The 5284-nt window shown below is 40.0% G+C and overlaps 1 pseudogene; it reads left to right on the top strand.

Moving 5' to 3' along the window:
* The first annotated feature begins 1893 nt into the window (after positions 1-1893).
* On the top strand, positions 1894-3733 carry LOC132601534 (calmodulin-binding protein 60 A-like; annotated as a pseudogene).
* Positions 3734-5284: the final 1551 nt, after the last annotated feature.

Below are 5284 nucleotides of genomic sequence, written 5' to 3'. Positions count from 1 at the left end.
CTCTCTCCCCTTCTTCATTCAAGAGTTTGTGAAAATATGACTGCCATCTCTGTTTAATGAGAGTCTCCTCTACCAATACTTTTCCATGCTCATCTTTAATGCACTTCACTTTATCCACATCGCGCGCCCTTCTCTCCCGCACCCTGGCTAGCCTGAACAATTTCCTATCCCCGCCTTTCTCTTCTAGTTCAGCATAGAGGCGTTCAAAAGCTGCCGTTTTTGCCATCGAAACCGCCGACTTCGCCTCCTTCCTCGCTATCTTATAAAGTTCCCTATTCGTCCACATCTCCACCTCATCCTTGCTTTCTATCAGCTTCGCATACGCCATCTTCTTTGCTTCCACCTTCCCTTGCACTTCTCCATTCCACCACCAGTCCCCTCGATGCCGACCACGACTACCTGTCGAGACTCCCAACACTTCCCTTGCTACAACCCTAATACAACTAGCCGTCCTATCCCACATACTGGTCGCATCCCCACTACTATCCCAGGCCCCCATATCCTTCAATTTCTCTTCCATCTCCAGGGCACTAGCCGTGGTCAAACTCCCCCATCTGATCCTAGGTCGATCATCCCCGACCCTCTTCTTCCTCGTCATCTTAATCCCTAAATCCATCACCAAGAGCTTATGTCGGGGTTGTAAGGTTGTCCCTCGGAATGACCTTACAATCTTTACACAAACCTTTATCATCCTTCCTAAGAAGTAAAATATCTATCTGAGTCTTAGCCGCCGAACTACGGAAGGTTACCAAGTGCTCTTCCTTCTTTGGAAAACTCGAATTGGCTATCACCAACCCAAAAGCTCTTGCGAAATCCAAAAGTGAAACTCCTCCTCCATTTCTGTCCCCGAAGCCAAAGCCTCCATGCACATCATCATAACCTCCCGAAATAGACCCGATGTGCCCATTGAAATCCCCTCCCACGAAAAGTTTCTCAGTAGGCGGTATGCCTCCCACTAACTCGTCCAAATCCTCCCAAAAGCGCCTCTTCTCCTCCTCGCGTAAGCTCGCTTGCGGCGCATAAGCACTAATAATGTTCAAAGTGGTCCCTTCAACGATCACCTTAATCGACATCATCCTATCGTTGACTCTCCTAACCTCCACCACCTGATCCCTTAAATCACTATCTACTAAAATGCCTACCCATTCCTATACTTCGATCTACCAGAGAACCAAAGCTTATACCCGTCTACCTCCTTAGCTTTAGGTCCTACCCATTTGGTCTCTTGGACACAAGCTATATTAATCTTCCTCCTCTTAAGGGTCTTAACTAGCTCTATGGACTTTCCCGTTAACATCCCAATGTTCCAAGAACCTACTCTCAGTCTAGATGCTCCTTTAACCCACTTACTCCTCCTAACCCTCGTCCCCGTCCCCGTCCCTGAACGAGAACATGACCCTAGTCTACCATCAATATCCAAAGCCACGAAAACGCGTTTGAACTAATAAATTAGTCAAAGGTCTAAAGTCAGCAAATGTAGCTACAAATGTATGAACAAATCATAGATATGAGAACCGGAGGTACCAACTCCAGTCGAAATGAACCTGTTCGCCGCCGGAAAATACTGTTCACGTCGGGGGTACTGTTCACGCGGAGTACTGTAAACGTCGGGAGTACTGTTCACGCGGAGTACTGTTCACACCGGGGTACTGTTCACAGCGAAAAAACCAGAAAAGTTGCCGGAAAAATTCGCCGGCGACTGAGCAGCGGCTATCCGGCAGATAAAAAGGGAAAAAAGTAGAAGAGAAGAAGAAGAGGAGAAGAAAAAGGAAAAAGTGAAAGCAAAGTAAATGTAGCCGGAAAAGTCGCCGGTATTACCTGAATGTGATAGTGGCCGGAAAAGGATCTGAAATATCAGATATCAGATCTAATCTGATCTAAATCTCAGATCTAATGGTGAAGGGAAGAGGAGAGAGAGGAGAGAGAGGAGAGAGAAAGTTAGAGAGAGGAGGGAGAATTAGTCAGGTAACCCCCTTTTCTTTAATTTACAAATAACCAAACTTCTCAACACTTCGAAATATGAGTATAAGATTTTCTGACTCTACTCTATCTTGATCCTGCAACACTTCGAAATGTGAGTATTTTGGCATTCTACCTTGCCTGTTGATTATACAAGAATTGATTCAGCAATTTAATTTGTTACTGATTGAATTGTGATGAAGATGACTATAATGCTGATGATATATGTCTTGTTGACTCTTATGGTTATTTGAACTTGGTTAATGACTTGATTAAACCGGAGTCTATGCAGCTGTTCGGCGCTAGGATTTCTTTATTTAAGACATATTAAAACTTATTTGCTATAACAACATTGTTACAACATATGGGATGATTTTTTTTCCTTTCATCCTCTGGATCCTTGTATCTTTGCAATTAGTGGATTAGCACCCTCCGTCTTCAATTTTAGGCGCTCCATACAAGACTTTGGCTCGCTTTCAACGAGTTAACTCCTTAAATTACCTTAAATTAAGTAAGGTTAAGATGTTGGTTGATCCATATATTTAATATTATTGTTCCCTAAAATTGAACACTCTTTTTGTCTCTTTATACTTGGAAACCTTTCAGGCTCTTGGGACTGGTGTGTCCACCAAAAGGTGGGAAGTTACAGTGGAGCATGCTCGGACGTGTGTACTTAACAGGAATTTGTACTTGTACCGCCCATCTGGAACTATACAATCAAATGGAGTGGTTTTTAACATCGTTGGACAAGTGGTGGGACTTTTGTCAGATTGTCAGTATGTTCCTATTGATGAGCTGTCTAAAACTCAAACGGCATGTATCTTGCCTTTGAAATTCTCTCTAACCGTGAATTTCTCATTCAACTTCTTTTTCTTAGAGATTTTCCTTGTTGTCCAAACTTAGCTTGTTGTATCAGCATTGTTTTGCAGTTGTCTTTTCTTCTATAAGATAATTTGGTTTACACCAATTAATCTGCTTTGTTGTTTTCAGTATGATGCTCGTGATTTGATTATTGGTGCATTCAGACACAGGGAAGGAGTAGTCTCCTTTGAGGATGAGTCCTCTCTCATGGATTATGCTTTGCCATTTTCCACGAGCTCAGCCATGGTGTGCAATTCTGATAGCAGCAATGACGTTTTGACATCCCAAAAGGTTAGTAATCAGAAATTGAGTGCATCAACTCCTGATAACCTGCCATCCATCTCTTCAATAAACAGCTTGGATGACTATATCTTGCAAGATATAGACAACATGGATGTTAGCTTTGACACACCATTTGAGTACTTTTCCTAGCCAAGATTCCAATACTGATTCTTTAACACTCCAAATTTCTGTGAGGATGAGCATTTGACTTTCTTTGCAACCGACTATTCCCTTTTTGGTCCAAGATTTGCAATGTCGCCTGATTTACACAGTATCATTAACAGTTTTCTTGCTCAAAGGAGATGGAAAATGGTATTTAGTGTGTTCAGGTGGTTTTCAGTTATGAGGATTGTAAACAGGAAGACCGTTGTTTCCCACAATGACAAGTGTGAGTTGTACTGAGGCAACATCATCACTCGGAAATTTCTGCCCGATGCATAATCGTGTGCAGTAGCTGAATAAAAGTAGACTTTCTTGTTAATATGTGTAGGATTTCAACTTCCTTTTGCTTTACTCATGCTTTTCCAAGTGAAAGAATCATTACTTCCTTTCTTTTCCAAGAAAAATATCATTGTCGCAATTCAAAGTTTTCCAAGCTGCCTTGCTTCCTCCTTTGAAGGAAAAGATTTTACAGTGGATCTTGTTTTATCAAAGAACAGCCATTTTCTACTAAATATAAGTCTGCTCATTAAATTCAAAAGCTAAGATACCCGTAGTATTGAACGTACCTCATCTTCTATTTTGTATTAAAAAACTTGTTAAAAGTGGTATCAAATATTTACATAATCAAGTTCTTTAAATGTTAACTGAACTTAAAAGGGGGAATGAAATGTTAAAATACTGGATAACAAGTTGAAGCGTAATATTAAAACTTTTATACTTCTAATTTTGTAATAATATTTGGCTAAATAAATTTACAGGCCTTGAATTTTCCAGCCAATTCCCACTACAACTACAATGTGTTCGAATTGAGCACCTGAAAAAATAATAAAGTGTTTCTATTAGAAATTTCGGTTCCAATTTCAGAAAAACTATTGCGCGTGTTCTTTTTTTTTTCAAGAAAACCACCAAAATTTGGTGGGATTTTATTGAATAAAAATAATCTAGAAAAATGGGAAAAGAGAAAAAACGGAGAAAACAACACTTGGACAGGCCCAAGTTGCTAGAAAAGAATCAAAGCAAAATATACAAAACCAAGATTGATAGAATATGCAGAAAACAAGTAGCTTTGGTTTGATGTCATTCAAGAACACCTGAAAACTCTCACCAGGTGTCATGGAATCAAAGCCTACCAAATTTGCTTCAGGCAGAAATAAATTGCTGAAACTTATCAATCTCACTTTTCAGAAATTTGTATCCAGTTCAGCTAAATCATAGGAACATTACAGAGATTTAACCATATATTGTCATCTCTAGTTCCTTCCTAACAGAATGAACATCATGGATGTTAATACCACACATTAGGAAGAATCTAATGACAACTTTATGCACTTAAGATCTTGTAACTCTTTCTGGCACAATAGCTGAACTATCTTCATTGAAACTGCATTAGTTCATTGTTATTACTGTTGTACTGCTTCTGTAATCAATGTTGTTGCACCTGTTCATCTAATTGAGCCCTCCTTTGTATGGTTCTTGATCTGATGTATGGAGTGAAACTCTTATCAGAGTTCAGAATATGCTTTCCTTCCATAGGTATCTCCTGAAACTCAGTGAAATGAAATCCTGAACCTGCGAAATCAAAAACTAAGTAAAATAATCTGCCATGTTTTCTCCTTTCCTTAGCACATGCAGTACTTGGACTTGATGATCTCTCCTCAACTTTGTGATAGCATTCACTTCCATAGCAATACTCATGGTACTTCCCAATCACCTTCCAAGATATTCTTCAATGTAAGTGAATGTGTTCCTATCATCACTGGCAGCAGACAATTCAATACACAGAATTCTAGTTCTTCCTTTACTGCTACTGCTTCAGCTATAAGACTTGTTCCCTCATGTAGTTTCCTTCCTTTAGCATAGACTAAATCTCATGTATCATTCCTAATGCAAAATGCCATTGCACTAGGGCCTGGATTCCCTCTGGGGGCTCCATCAGTGTTGCATTTATGACAACCTATTGAGGCCTGTTCTAATAAACCAACCAGCACTCTATATGTGGCTTGTAATCTTCTAGCTTTTG

The sequence above is a fragment of the Lycium barbarum genome, chromosome 7 (assembly GCF_019175385.1).
Source record: "Lycium barbarum isolate Lr01 chromosome 7, ASM1917538v2, whole genome shotgun sequence".
NCBI classification, from domain to species: Eukaryota; Viridiplantae; Streptophyta; class Magnoliopsida; order Solanales; family Solanaceae; genus Lycium; species Lycium barbarum.
Note: the sequence above shows the minus strand (reverse complement) of the source record. Positions and strands in the feature narration are given on the sequence as shown.